Below are 15,665 nucleotides of genomic sequence, written 5' to 3'. Positions count from 1 at the left end.
ATAGCCCGGAATGGGCTCACGGTGGACATGGCTCACGGTTTGGGGGCGAGTGAGGCAGCATGCATTCGAGCATCTGGGTGGTGGCATGATGCAGAGCATCCAGAGGCGGATCTAGCGCCGCTGAGAACGAGGAAAAAGGTGGGCTGAGTCTCCCAATTCGTGATGATGAACGCGCGAGCTCCAAGGTGTTCGATACGTTTAAATGGAAGGAGAGGGCACGCGGAAGAGAGATAATCATCGCATTGGGGTCTAAGCATGGTGCCTTGCAGGCCTATGTCCAGGGATTCTACGAGAGAAGCGACGATGGTTGGGAACGCGCAGGCATGGCCAGCACAGGGTGACCATGGTCTTGGCGAGCACGGGCTAGATGCTGTGGGGCTGGGCTCGCCTCGGGACCATGCCCGTTGGCTAGAGGTGTGCCAGGGCTTCACCATGGCGCGGCCTTGGGAGCTGGGGTGCTGGCTTACTTGTTGACCAAGAACGGGGTGACCACCAGGTTGGCAAGCTCGGGCAGAAGTGTTGGGGACGTTGGGGCACGAGGGAAGGGCACTAAAGTCGTCCAGGAATCCAGGGAAGGGGACTAGACAAGGTTAGAGGTGCAGGAGTGCTGCCCTAGGTTGTTTTGTCAAGGCCTATGCCATTTAGGGTATTGGGAAGGGAAATGGAGAGGGAAGAGAAAGGGGAGGTGGAGGAGTGATGCAGGGCTATGTAGGGGAGCCAGGTAGGGAGCCAGGTCGTGGTTTCCCAAGATAGAGTGGGATAGGAGAGAGAGAGAGAGAGAGAGAGAGAGGTAATGGCAAGCATTGCCATACAAGCAACATGGCCGGCCACATCTTGTGTTAAGCCTTAGATGGTCATGCATAAATGCTCAAATGGACTATGGAAATATTGTAGGTGATGTTACTAATGATGGCAAGGGTAGTGCTAAGTTTGATCAAGGTAGAAGGAATTGGAGAGTTGTAATATGTGATACTCAAGTATGGATAAAGAGAGGAAAAAGGAGGTGTGAGCATGGTCACATGCAATAATGCATAAGCATTATTAGGTGTCAATAAAATGGGGTATAGTTGGGGGCACAAAGGTTACTTTATATAAAAAAAAATGGCCCAACAAATAAGGTTGGGATCTCTTTTGTGGCTATGGCAATTTTTGAAATGAAAGGTGAATTGGAAAAATGTTGAGAGAAACTATGTGGAAAATAGGAGTTCAAAATGTCCCAATCTCTTGAGAAAGCAAGGTAGATTTTATCCTGTTAAAAAAAAACAAGAAATGGTTTAAGTACCAACAACATGCATTTGGTTAGAAAACAAAACAAGGAGAATAGTTATAAAGAAAATATTTTTGGGAGGAGATAAGGTGATATGAAATACCACACAAATGTCCTATTTTGTTTGAGACAATAAATTGAAAAATATTTTGATAAATCTAGGATTAGTTTTGTAGTGAGAGTTAGAGAAGAAACTTAAATAGGATTTTGGAAATGTTCACGTAGAGGAAAGTAAGAATAAATTTTTGGAGGAAGATCACAAGGGTAGATGATTATTACACAATGTAGCAATCATCTCCATACTTGGTTTTGTGAATATTAAACTAGATAAAAGAAAAAAACAGAAGGTAAAAGAGAAGAAAGTGATCTTAAGATTAAACATTGGATAGGGTACAAGATCAAGTGAATATAAGAATTTCAACGGTAGAATGAGACATGCAAGACGTGGAAGTTGTAGAGGGTGTCGCATAGATGAGATCCATGCATTGATATTACCAATAACAGCTGTGGGTGCTTAAGAAACAACTGCCAAAGTTGGAACATTTTAAGCCTGCCAAAACGTCTTATTGACTTGGCTTTAAAATCAGCAAGGATAATTGGATATATGGGAGATTTGGTTCAAGGCAAGGACATGGTTGGGGAGTACTCATGATAAGGTAGGTCTAGGACCAAGTGTATTGCCTTAGATGGCAAGGGGTGCCCTAATCCAGGGGTTCCAAAATGGAACCTTAAACAGATTTTTGGGACTTAGCCAAATTTATGATGCCTTAGGGTTTTTGACAAGGGTAAGAGAGAAGGATGTATTAAGGGGCATATGATCTCAAATTGAATTCAAGGATGATTTTACCACTAGAGGTGTTGTTCTTAGAGGTAGCTCAAGACAAAACTCAATAATCAAAACTAGACAATACATCTACCAGTAGATCAAAACAATTCATCATAACAAACAGAGCAAGGCAATTCATCTAATTAGTCTTAAGAAAAGTTTTTGTTCCCCCTGATTTTATATTATGGATAACTAACAAGGTTGCAAAAGTTGGGGTGTTACAGATCTTCCACCCTTAAAATAATCTCGTCCCGAGATTACTAAGCGTAGGACTAGAGGGGTTGTAAAGTTTAACTAAAGTTAGACTCCATTCTTCTGTTGCCAAGAAGGTCGTTGCTTCATCTTCTGGGAGACATGATGGATTCCTGCCGATGGAGAGCTTCATGAAGAGGTTGACTACTCCATGTAGGTGTGAGATCTGTAGCTTCTAAGCGATCCTAGCGGGGGTTCAAGATTCTGGGAGAGTTAGTGCATTCCAAGTTCCCAACGGTGTTTTAGAAAGGTTTAAAATTTTAGGGTCAGCTCTATTATTATTTTTTTTTTAGTGGAAGACGAAGTCTTCCACCCTTAAGATTTTTCGTCGGGTTTTTGGAAAACCTCAGAGCTTCTGCCTTGTAGTCATGTCTTGGGCTTCTGAAGAAGTCGTCAATCTTCCGTAACCAGTTGAAGAATCTTTGGGGGAGACATGTAGACCAAGGCTTCAAGTGGCACTCACAGTGTTTGCTAGACCATATGGGACATGTGGAGAGTTAGTAAGTCGATGGAACTCCTGGTTGGTATCCATCTGAAACAGCAACAAGGTTCGTTGAAGACAATCTTCAGCTTGAGGGTCAGTGTTGACTTATACCACTTAAGAAGTGAGTAGGTAAAATACACCTAATCTTGAGTCTTGAGGTATCTTCATGAGCTTCACTTGATGAGGAACAGATGAACCCTGTGAGGTAACTTGGGTCTGACGTTATTGTTCTCTCAGTTTGTTAGACGGTGTGTTAGAGGGTGGTTTCAAAAAGATATCCTCGAGGTTAGCGTGATTATACTCCAAGGTTAGACAAAGTTAGTATGCATGTCTTCTTGCAGAGGTGCAGTCACTCTTGAAGGTAGGGTCTTCTGTCTTCTCGGCTTAGTAGAGATGCTTCAGCTGATCTTGAAAGTAGTTGGCGTAGATAGGGGTCCGGTCGGTTCTCGACGGTTGAGAATCGATGGTTAACGGGGTTAACTTATCCATTTAGCTAGCGAGTAAGCTTTTTATCGGCGAGGTAGATGACCGTGAAAACGTCTTAGAGGGGCTTCCTACGCTGGTTTGTCACACCAAGAGTGTTTTTCGGACCTAAAGACCAAGACAATCAAACACACAACAAATAAATAAAAACACTCAAGACAACACACTTAGGGAACTACAAGCAATCATCAAACCGGACACGGTAACACAAGTACCCATGGATGACTAATACGCGGGGGTAGCTCAATCAAAGCGATTGAGTTTTGTCCTATCCATCCTATAGGTTTGGGCTGGTCACATATGTTGCGGTCTTCGACTTGTTGACATCGTCTTCAACAAGGATTCTTGAAGCGAGAGTGGTGATGCGGCCCGGTGTTGAGTCGTCGAGGTTGAGGTAGAGGCTAAAACTGTGTAGTCTTCTTGCTCAACATCCCGGGGACGTGGGGTCTTCGAAGGGGTAGTTGTGTAGGTACTCCCAAAGTCGGCATCTTCTGGTGGCTGGCCTAAAAATTACTAGTCAAAAAAAACTGAGGACTTGATCCCTGACGACTGCAAAAAGTGCAAGTCCACGGAGGAACAATGTCAGATCTTTGACATACTTGGGTGACAACCAAAGACATGATATTATCATTCTTTTATGTGCACACTAAGTCGGCATCCTACCTCCAATAGCTGATGTTGGAGATACATGAGTCTTCTTGAGGGATTGATCCATCTTTGAGTTCGAGTCTCCGGTCTGAGTTGGGGACATCGTCCAATATGTAGGTTTGAAGTGGATGAGACAACAGAGTAAGAACTTTCAAACATTTTTATAAGCGGAGAGATAAGAATTTAGAAGTTTTGAAGAAATAAGAGGAGTAGAAGCTATGCTTCCGACTAAAGAAAGAATTTGTTTCGTAAATAGTTTTTCCCAAATTACTTGTGCCCTAACTAACGTCCATGCTAACTAAGGTCTCCTACAGTCAGGATAGCTCTGATACCAGCTCTGTGCCCACGGTAAGCATGCTTCAACAACAAAAGTAGAAATCACACAAGATAGATCGAGAGACAAATAATAATAACAAAGTAACCACAATATGTGGTTCAACATTCAGAGATCAAGAGATGGCTTGCCTTGGTTGGCTTGTCCCTGGTCCTCTTCAAAACCTTCTCTAAAATCCCTCCCCTTCAACTTCTCCCTCGTTCGTGTCTAGCGTCGCAAAAGTAAATAAAGAAAACAATAAACACATAGCTCAAGAACTAAGGGTCAAGTAAAATAAACATAAAAATATGCAGGGGAGTTGTTTTACAGCAACAAATCATGGTTTGGATATTTTGAAAACAAAGTGATGGCACGGATTTGATTAAGTCAACGAGAAATGCATGTGACAAATATGCACTCATGAACAGAGATAAATTTTCAAGATCAGTGAAAAAATGATATTTTTCCTAGATGGGCAATAACAAAACAAGATTAACACGATTGGATTCATTCAAAAATATGAAATCTACAATTTTAGGAATTAGAAATACTAACCAGAATACAGTGATCATGTTTAATACATTAAAAATCGTACAAAAATCCTAAAAATATGAGGTCAGTGGCAATTGAAAGGTATTAAAATTTGTGATCTAATGCAGTTGGTTTCACTCAATTTGGGTTTGTAGAACTCGAGTTATTTACGTTTTAGTGCCACTGGTTTTGGGGTCAATTAACCGAGGTTTTAAATTTTAGGGATTTCTATTTTCGTGCCCTCGGTTCCTTAGTTGTACTCAGTTTTCCCCAGCTCCTTAGTTTTTCCTCAGTTTTACCCAAACTTTTGTCTGAAACCATCACACGTGATGTAACGGCCAGTTGCCCGACGGTTGACCGTTATCTTCGACTAGTGGGGCCACGTAGAGCCCGCAAAGACACGTCGGACCATCCATCTTTGTTTGACCGTAAGCATCGGCTGTATCCCCGACCAAAACGCGAACGAGTGGGGCTTCGGTATATCGAATGACAAGTGGGGCCATGACGCTGATACAAGGGGCAATACACGGGTAGGATTAGATTTTTAAATGGAGCTCTACGAGCGATGGCACGGAGGAGGTGGCATGCGGGGTGCCGAGATGAGATCGACGTCCACAATGAACTGCATGAGGCGAGACCGGACGCATTAGATAGATATGAACTAGACGCGTTTAACCATGCAAAGAAGAGAAGAAATGGTCGACGACATCGAAGACTACGTCAAAACTTTGGTCGACCGTGTCGGACACGAACACGAGCAATGTAGAGAAAACTAGTGTCTCTCCTTTACGGCGTGTATAGGTGGGTGCTAGGAGAGTGTGGTGGCGAAGGGAAAGACCTCGCGGCGGTCCGTGGCGTCCGAGCATAGCGGGTCGGCGTGGCCGTGCCCACGGCGGCGTGCATGCATGTTCGGCATTGGCATCGGCATGTACGTTCGGCATTGGCCTCGGCGGTATCTCCGGTGTGTCGGTGATCGAATGAGGGGACGGGATTGAGGGTGCATCCCGACGTTGACCTAGCGAGTGGCGGCGAGCATAGCCGTTCGACCATGCCGATATCGGCATCGGCATCGTTTGGAGTCCGTGGTGCTCGAATCAAGTTGGGATTTGTTTCTCGTAGGCCAAAATGAATTTGAAACAAGTTTCATGTTGAAGGTTAGGTAACGAAAGTTTGTAACTATCCCAAAATTATACTAGCGCCATGGTGAGGTTCTTTTGATAGAGCTATACGGTTGGGCAAACTTTTTTGACACTTTTTAGATAGGGTTCCTTGTTGTTACACGTATGGCATCATGTATGGAAAATTTGTGGTCATTTGGAGATGTTCGAAAAAATCACTTTGCTTAAGCGCATGCCGTTTCGTCTCGGCTGAAACCGAGCTTTTCTAACAAGGTGATTTTTTCTACCTTCTCTAAATAACCTCAAATTTCATACAGCTGATCTTCTATACATAGATAGATAGATTGTTTCGTTTTTACATTTTTCGAACTTTTTATTTCCCTTTATAATACCCAATTGATTTTCAGGTCAAAACCTCGAAAAACAGCATCATGTATGGCATCATTTCACCCTAAATTTCAAATTTTCCGAAACTTTCCCTTTTAGATATTCCTTGTTGTTATAGGTATGCCATCATGTATGCCAAACTTGGTTAGGTCTCAACTGAAACCAGCTTTTGTAACAAATTAGGTGATGGTTTATCATTTTTTTTGCGTGAAAAGTAATGGCAACAACAAATCGGTGATGGTTTATCATTTTTTTGCGTGAAAAGTAATGGCTACAACAAATTGTTGATGGTTTATCATTTTTTTGCGTGAAAAGTAATGGCAACAACAAATCGGTGATGGTTTATCATTTTTTTTGCGTGAAAAGTAATGGCTACAACAAATTGTTGATGGTTTATCATTTTTTTGCGTGAAAAGTAATGGCAACAACAAATCGGTGATGGTTTATCATTTTTTTTGCGTGAAAAGTAATGGCAACAACAAATCGGTGATGGTTTATCATTTTTTTTGCGTGAAAAGTAATGGCTACAACAAATTGTTGATGGTTTATCATTTTTTTGCGTGAAAAGTAATGGCAACAACAAATCGGTGATGGTTTATCATTTTTTTTGCGTGAAAAGTAATGGCTACAACAAATTGTTGATGGTTTATCATTTTTTTGCGTGAAAAGTAACGCCTAAAATAGTTTATAATTTTTAGCGCGTGAAAAATAATACGGAAAACCGCCCTTCGAGCATACTTAGAGGGTGGAAGCTAATTAACCGCCAACGAGAGAGAGAGGGTTATCCTGCCCGTTCCCTATATCATACGATCAACGGTCGGCGGGCACGATCCGCGTGACATGGGCTAGACCAATCAGGGCGATGATGCACGTCTGCGAGAATTTGTGAAGAGAGAGGGCAAAGCTGAGTACTATCAAGAAACCAAGGGCACCTGAGTAGTAAACAGACTAAGGGATTCAAATTTGAGATTTGAAAAATGGAAAATGTGTGTTTTGTACAATGAAACCCATCTTGGCCTACCTCAAACTATTTGCAATACCAATATACATCGGTGTGAGAATTGTGGCCTCATTTAGACAAAGTATGATTTGGGGGAAGTCTGTTTTGGGAAGGGCTTGTTGTGGAAAACCATGCACCTTCATAGCTACTAGGTGATTTGAGAAGTGGCAATTTGTGGTAAAACTTGATTTATCTATGATTTATCTATGATTTGAGAAGTGGCAATTTGTGGTAAAGACTCCATGAGTAAGTGCCACTCTTTTTAGGATTTTTTGCACATTAAATGACTCATTTAACTAGTTAATCCCATTTGTTGACTCTCTGTTGACCAGCCACTTGAGGGTAAAACTGAGTATATTGCACTAGCCAGTATTAGCACTCGAGGGGAAAATTGAGCACACAAAAAATGCTAGTATAAGACTCGAGGGTATACCTGAGTATATCTAAATTTCCGGGGTTAGACTCGAGGACACGTGCAATTGTTGACGCGTAGACGCGGGTCGCGGTGGAGAAGTCGAGACGTGCAATCGTGGACGCGTGTCGCGTTGCGAAGTCCAAGACGTGCGGACGTGCACCGGTGCACGCGTGGGACGCGGGTCGCATTAACCACCCCTCGCCTTTATAGACGCCTCCTCGCACTCTCTCTGTCACTCTCACTCGCTCACGCATCGCCAACTCTCTCACGTCCCATCATCTTCTCCAAAGCAAAAAACCCTCTCCCTCTCCCTCTTCCTCTTCCTCCGCCGTAGAGATGGACAAGGAGAATGCCAATCCCATCGTCGAGGTGGGCGCAAAGCGCGACGCCTCCATCTTCGGCGCCGTCCCCTATACGGACGACGACGCCTCCGCCGCCGCCGCCGCCGCCGGTGCATCGGACGCGCTGCCGCCGGTGGCGGTCGGATCCCGGCGGGATGGGTCGACCCCTACGACCCCGTGCCGTACGTCCCGCCCCGAACCCCTACGACACCTCCCCGGAGGACCCATGGAACGAGGTAACTACGGTTTGCTTCCTTTTTGTTCCCCATTCCTTTTTGAACCCTATTTTCTGCTGGTGTAGATGGATCTGTAGATGGATGAGTATTGGGCTAATATTTGCGCCGATTTTATTCCATTTTGTTTTGATCACTTCTTGATTTCGTTTAAGATTTGGGGTTCGTGTTGTTCGGTTAATTTATGCAAGTAATATTGGATCTCAATCGGTTAATTTATGCAAGTAATCATGGGATCTCAATCGGTTATTTTATGCACTAATCAAAAGATATCAACCGTTTAATTTTGCAAATAATCTCGAATGTGTTCAAGTTTAGATCTAGTTCGGATCTAGAATGCTGTTTCTTTGCCTATGATGAATGGTTGGGCACAAATTTTTACGGGGAGGGTTCGGCGAACCATTGCTGTGTACAAATCTGTTGTGCATGAGCTTTAGTTCGCTAACACCTTCCCTGTAGATATATAATCATGTCCACTCTAGCGAGGCTGACTCTGTTTTTCTTAACTTTGTTATCATGTACGTTAGTCATCGTTGCAACTCATTCACTAGTTTACGTTTGATATGGATCGGATGTACGGCGGCGACGTCGGCAGCGACGAAGAGGAGGAGGACGTCAAGACTCGCCGGAGTCTGCGGAGGCTGCGGGTCGGCCGATACATCTCCTACTTCGCCAAGGAGGTGTACAGGTGCCCCTTCGCACCGGGAGACTCGGCGCCACGGACTTCAACTGCCTCGTCACGCATGCTGAGAACATCGGCAACACCTTCCCCAACGTCGGCACGACGGTGAACGTCCACTCCTTCCGCGCCAAGCACAGGGCGCTCGGCATGCACCTCCGCGGCTTGCGGCGGGTGGAGATCTCCGCCGGCCGCATGCCTCCGCTCAAGCCCAAGGCTCCCAAGGGGAGCAAGAGCAACAAGTGGAGGCAGAGCCGGATGGGGTAGGCGGAGTCCACGGACGTGTGCTTCTGCTTGCTGCTGCCTCCTAGTTTGTTGTTGGGATCCCTTTGTTGTTAGCTAGGGATCCCTTGTTGTTATGTTAATATGATGGTCTTCGTGAAGAACCTGTTACTATGTTGGCTGCTGTGTATGCAGCCTATTATCTATCCATATTATCTAGGGATTATCTATCCCTAGTCTACTATATTTTGTTGGCCGTACTTAGTTTTCTTGATTTACTATGATCTGTGAATTTATCGTACATTATCCTGGAGATTTGCTTCTAGATTTAACTACATACATATGGACCGGAGGGAGTACTAGATTTGCTGCCATATTGGGCAAACAACGAGGGCCAAAAGGCACAAATAATTGAAGAAAGTCAGAAATGCAAGCTTCTCTAGATTTTATACTAATTTGGTGAAAAGGACGAGAGAGAAAGAGGGGAAAAAGGTGCACTAAATAATGCCAATTTGGGGCCGAGAGAGACGGAACCCAGCTCCTGCTCACGTGCAACCAAACGCTTCTCGTCTGTCCCACGCGGTCCCTTTCTACCAGCCCCACGCGACGCGGGCCCACACGACGCGGCCCCACACGACGCGGCCCCACACGTGACGAGAACGGTCAACTAAACGGGAATCCTGCCGTCTGAGTTGCTTCTGCGGGTTTCAGACAAACGTTTGGGGGTAAAACTGAGGAAAAACTAAGGAGCTGGGGAAAACTGAGTACAACTAAGGAACTGAGGGCACGAAAATAGAAATCCCTAAATTTTAAAACGAACAGAAAAGGGCGGGAAACCGCTGGGCCGCGCGGGGGTTTCGTTTTGGGCCGGCCCAGGGATATATCCAGGTGGGCGGTGGAGAAGAAAAAAAATAAAAAGAAAGGAGAGGGAGGAGGGGCCCGGGTGGGCCAGGCCTGCATGGCCAGCGTGGCCATGCAGCCCATGCAGGCGCACGCTCGGGAGGCTCAGAGACGGGTCGTCGTCCTCCTCGCCATACGCACGCGCGCGGGAGTCTGGAAGAAACGGAGGCGGCCGGGAACCTTACCGGCGGGCGCGACGGTTGCTTGACGGTGGGCTGGGCGGGGTGGTGGCATGCCGGGGCAGTCCGGGGGAGGGCTCGGCGGTGACCTCCTCCTCCGGAGATGCTCCTCCCGGCGGCAATCCGTTCGCAGGTGCCCTCGGGCAATGGTGATGGCGGCGAGCTCCGGCGGTCCTGGAGGAAACGGAGGGCTCGTTAGGGCGACCAGGAGGTGGTGAACGGACAGAGATGGAGGGGGAAGGGAAAAGAACGTCGGGGCGAGCTCCTCATGCCCGTAGCCCTCATGGTGACCACGGCCGTGGCGAGCTTGCCGGCGAGCAGCAGCCGGGCAAAGCTCCTCGGTGCTTTTCCGCATGTGCTATGGAGGTGGAGAGGAGGTGCGGAGTGGAGAGGAGAGGTGGTGTGAGAGGTAGGAGTGAAGTGAGCGAGGGGCCTTTTATAGCCCGGAATGGGCTCACGGTGGACATGGCTCACGGTTTGGGGGCGAGTGAGGCAGCATGCATTCGAGCATCCGGGTGGTGGCATGATGCGAGCATCCAGGAGGCGGATCTAGCGCCGCCGAGAACGAGGAAAAAGGTGGGCTGAGTCTCCCAATTCGTGATGATGAACGCGCGAGCTCCAAGGTGTTCGATACGTTTAAATGGAAGGAGAGGGCACGCGGAAGAGAGATAATCATCGCATTGGGGTCTAAGCATGGTGCCTTGCAGGCCTATGTCCGGGGATTCTACGAGAGAAGCGACGATGGTTGGGAACGCGCGGGCATGGCCAGCACGGGGTGACCATGGTCTTGGCGAGCACGGGCTAGATGCTGTGGGGCTGGGCTCGCCTCGGGACCATGCCCGTTGGCTAGAGGTGTGCCAGGGCTTCACCATGGCGCGGCCTTGGGAGCTGGGGTGCTGGCTTACTTGTTGACCAAGAACGGGGTGACCACCGAGGTTGGCAAGCTCGGGCAGAAGTGTTGGGGACGTTGGGGCACGAGGGAAGGGCACTAAAGTCGTCCAGGAATCCAGGGAAGGGGACTAGACAAGGTTAGAGGTGCAGGAGTGCTGCCCTAGGTTGTTTTGTCAAGGCCTATGCCATTTAGGGTATTGGGAAGGGAAATGGAGAGGGAAGAGAAAGGGGAGGTGGAGGAGTGATGCAGGGCTATGTAGGGGAGCCAGGTAGGGAGCCAGGTCGTGGTTTCCCAAGATAGAGTGGGATAGGAGAGAGAGAGAGAGAGAGAGAGAGAGAGAGAGAGAGAGAGGTAATGGCAAGCATTGCCATACAAGCAACATGGCCGGCCACATCTTGTGTTAAGCCTTAGATGGTCATGCATAAATGCTCAAATGGACTATGGAAATATTGTAGGTGATGTTACTAATGATGGCAAGGGTAGTGCTAAGTTTGATCAAGGTAGAAGGAATTGGAGAGTTGTAATATGTGATACTCAAGTATGGATAAAGAGAGGAAAAAGGAGGTGTGAGCATGGTCACATGCAATAATGCATAAGCATTATTAGGTGTCAATAAAATGGGGTATAGTTGGGGGCACAAAGGTTACTTTATATAAAAAAAATGGCCCAACAAATAAGGTTGGGATCTCTTTTGTGGCTATGGCAATTTTTGAAATGAAAGGTGAATTGGAAAAATGTTGAGAGAAACTATGTGGAAAATAGGAGTTCAAAATGTCCCAATCTCTTGAGAAAGCAAGGTAGATTTTATCCTGTTAAAAAAAAACAAGAAATGGTTTAAGTACCAACAACATGCATTTGGTTAGAAAACAAAACAAGGAGAATAGTTATAAAGAAAATATTTTTGGGAGGAGATAAGGTGATATGAAATACCACACAAATGTCCTATTTTGTTTGAGACAATAAATTGAAAAATATTTTGATAAATCTAGGATTAGTTTTGTAGTGAGAGTTAGAGAAGAAACTTAAATAGGATTTTGGAAATGTTCCGTAGAGGAAAGTAAGAATAAATTTTTGGAGGAAGATCACAAGGGTAGATGATTATTACACAATGTAGCAATCATCTCCATACTTGGTTTTGTGAATATTAAACTAGATAAAAGAAAAAAACAGAAGGTAAAAGAGAAGAAAGTGATCTTAAGATTAAACATTGGATAGGGTACAAGATCAAGTGAATATAAGAATTTCAACGGTAGAATGAGACATGCAAGACGTGGAAGTTGTAGAGGGTGTCGCATAGATGAGATCCATGCATTGATATTACCAATAGCAGTTGTGGGTGCTTAAGAAACAACTGCCAAAGTTGGAACATTTTAAGCCTGCCAAAACGTCTTATTGACTTGGCTTTAAAATCAGCAAGGATAATTGGATATATGGGAGATTTGGTTCAAGGCAAGGACATGGTTGGGGAGTACTCATGATAAGGTAGGTCTAGGACCAAGTGTATTGCCTTAGATGGCAAGGGGTGCCCTAATCCAGGGGTTCCAAAATGGAACCTTAAACAGATTTTTGGGACTTAGCCAAATTTATGATGCCTTAGGGTTTTTGACAAGGGTAAGAGAGAAGGATGTATTAAGGGGCATATGATCTCAAATTGAATTCAAGGATGATTTTACCACTAGAGGTGTTGTTCTTAGAGGTAGCTCAAGACAAAACTCAATAATCAAAACTAGACAATACATCTACCAGTAGATCAAAACAATTCATCATAACAAACAGAGCAAGGCAATTCATCTAATTAGTCTTAAGAAAAGTTTTTGTTCCCCCTGATTTTATATTATGGATAACTAACAAGGTTGCAAAAGTTGGGGTGTTACACGCTGAGTCACCTCGTTGGGTAGATCTTGAGGATTCAGAAGACGAGGGAGAAGTGGAAGAAGACAGGTACCACCGGCCAAGGTGGTGCCCTGACGGACTCAGCCGTTCCCAAAAGCGCAGGGTTCAGCGATTGCGCGGCCTGGAGGAAGCCGAAAGGTTATACCTGCATACGCTAAGGAAGGCACGACCTGATCTGGCTGCAAAAGTTCAGCGAACCCTGGATGAAGAGGGTCGTCCACGGAAAATGGAGTGGCGCCCCAAACAGAGGAAAGCCGATGATGAGACATCGGCTGGCACAAACATGGTACTCGTCTTGCCGACAGAGCTTAGCGCTCCACGACTCTACGGAGCACTCAAGGTGGACGACGAGCAAGCGCATCAAGTCAGAGGTTGGGTTGGTTTTATCCAGCCTGACCAAGTAGCAAGATCAAACCAATGAGCAAACCAGGAGAGGCTGATCCTCGTGATCGGCCCCGAAAAATTTATGAAGGGAACTTACAAAACCTTCAACGAGCAAGCAACGTGGAGGCCGATTCCAGCAATCGGCCAAAATTATCCTCACCCACCATTCTGCCTGGGTTCAACATGTGATCCAACAGAGCCGATACCATCAACTTTCTTGACAGAATCGGCTCGGGGGGCACATAATCAGATGAACATGTGCAGATAAACATGTGAGAACGTACGTACAAGGAGACATTGGGGGCCGATTAAGGAAATCGGCCAAATAAAAAAAAACATTTTTGGAACAGCCGATGCAAGGGCATCGACTTCAGAATCAAGAGACAGCCGATGCGTAGCCATCGACTCTAGTTGAATTGTGCGATTTTTATCGAGTCTCCACCAAGTCCAGGCCAGCGGCGGTGCCTTCTGTTGCTTCGAGAGAATAAAACAATGGAAATTTCTTCAGCTGCTTCGAGCCGATCCGGGCTTTGGCGCATTTTCTCTGATATTCTCGCCTCGAGTAAGGCTCGGGGGGCAGCAGGCTTGAACAAGGCTCGGGGGGCAGCAGGCCTGGTGGATGCTCTGTTTTACCCTGTTTTGAGAGCTGATGGTGATGCCATCGGCTGCTCCTTCATAGCGGCCTTCTTCATAGTGATGAGTGTTGAAAAGGATTATTGGAGTTGGTTGGAAGAGTTCGAAGGTTTCCCTGAAGAACCTGCATTTTCCACCAGGTTTAGAAGATCATTGGTTGAAGGAAGGAAGGGTGAATTTCGAAGAACCGATGTGGTGCTATCGGATCATTACGCATTGGCAAAGGTCAGTAGAAGAGGGAATCGGCTCAATTAAGCTCAGAAGAAATCGGCAAAATCAAAATTGGGGAAAAGTTCTTCATTGATAGACGGGATTTCTTACATTAAAGAGCTGATTGCTCTCAAAAGGAAATACTAGGGGATACATTGCCCCATCTACTGCTACTGGCCCTATTCTAAAGGTCCTATCTATGGGCCATCACTGCCCTCGTCGTCGCCGCCGTCGCTACTATCGGCGCTGCTCCCGGCGGGCTCGTCATCACTCCAATGGCCGCCAACCGGGCCCTCGTTGTCTTCATCTTCTTCGTCAGCGTCATCCTCGTCGGCCGTCGAAGTCGCTAGATTGCCCGGCCAAGGGCAGAACCTCTTGGCCGGCGGCTCGTCGGGGGAGCTCTCGTCGATGTCCTCCTCCTCCTCTTCCTGCTCCTCCTCCTCCCCGGAAGAGGTGAAGTCGCAGGAGAAGCTGTCGTCGTCACTCTCCTCCTCCGCTTCCCCAACGGCGAGGAGGCGGAGGTCGCTTTCCCCGTCCGTCAAGGACTGGTCGTCCTCGGACCAGATGGAGAAGTCATGGTCTGACTCCTCTCCGGCTGCAATGGCGCGGCGGGTGTTGGCCGCGTGGACCGCCGCCGCGTCGTACTCCGGCGTCGGCTCACGGGACGTGGAGGATTGGCTGGCAAGATCCGATGGGGCAGAGGAGGAGGAAGACATGGTGGCTGGGAGGGTTTTTGGAGTGCTAATGCGGAGGAGATACAAAGGAGAACTGTTCAGAGCGGTTAAATCGAAGGAGGATATAGTGGAAATTCAATGCCACAGCAGTTTCCGAGGAAGTAGTGCCTAAAAAAGAAAAAAAAAACTGCCAGATCACACGGAGAAGTTGAGAAGGCAAGGCATCATCACGAGGGATACTGCGATGGTTCTGCCACGACATGACCCGACAAAGGAAAGCAGAGTGATTTTGGAATTACCAATTCCAAAACCAGGGGGCATGTGTTATCACCAAGATTTGACCGAGTCAGAGGTGGGCCGCAGTCAAGATGGGATTAAGGAAATATACGTGGAGAATTATATGAATCGGCTCGTTATACCAAGTTGGGCTTAATTGCCCGTGTATCCGTAACATATTAGATCTATTTTAGTTTAGAGATAGAATCTTAGTCGTGCACGGTTTAGTGCATGCCCACATTAGAGAGTCCCCCGGACTATAAATATGTACCTAGGGTTTATGGAATAAACAACAACTCACGTTCAACCCCAAAAACAAACCAATCTCGGCGCATCGCCAACTCCTTCGTCTCGAGGGTTTCTATCGAGTAGCGACATGCTTGCCTAGATCGCATCTTGCGATCTAGGCAGCACAAGCCCCACGT

This window comes from Lolium rigidum, chromosome 3, assembly GCF_022539505.1.
Source record: "Lolium rigidum isolate FL_2022 chromosome 3, APGP_CSIRO_Lrig_0.1, whole genome shotgun sequence".
Classification (NCBI taxonomy): Eukaryota; Viridiplantae; Streptophyta; class Magnoliopsida; order Poales; family Poaceae; genus Lolium; species Lolium rigidum.
The sequence above is the reverse complement of the archived record's forward strand: the minus strand, read 5'-3'. Positions refer to the sequence as shown.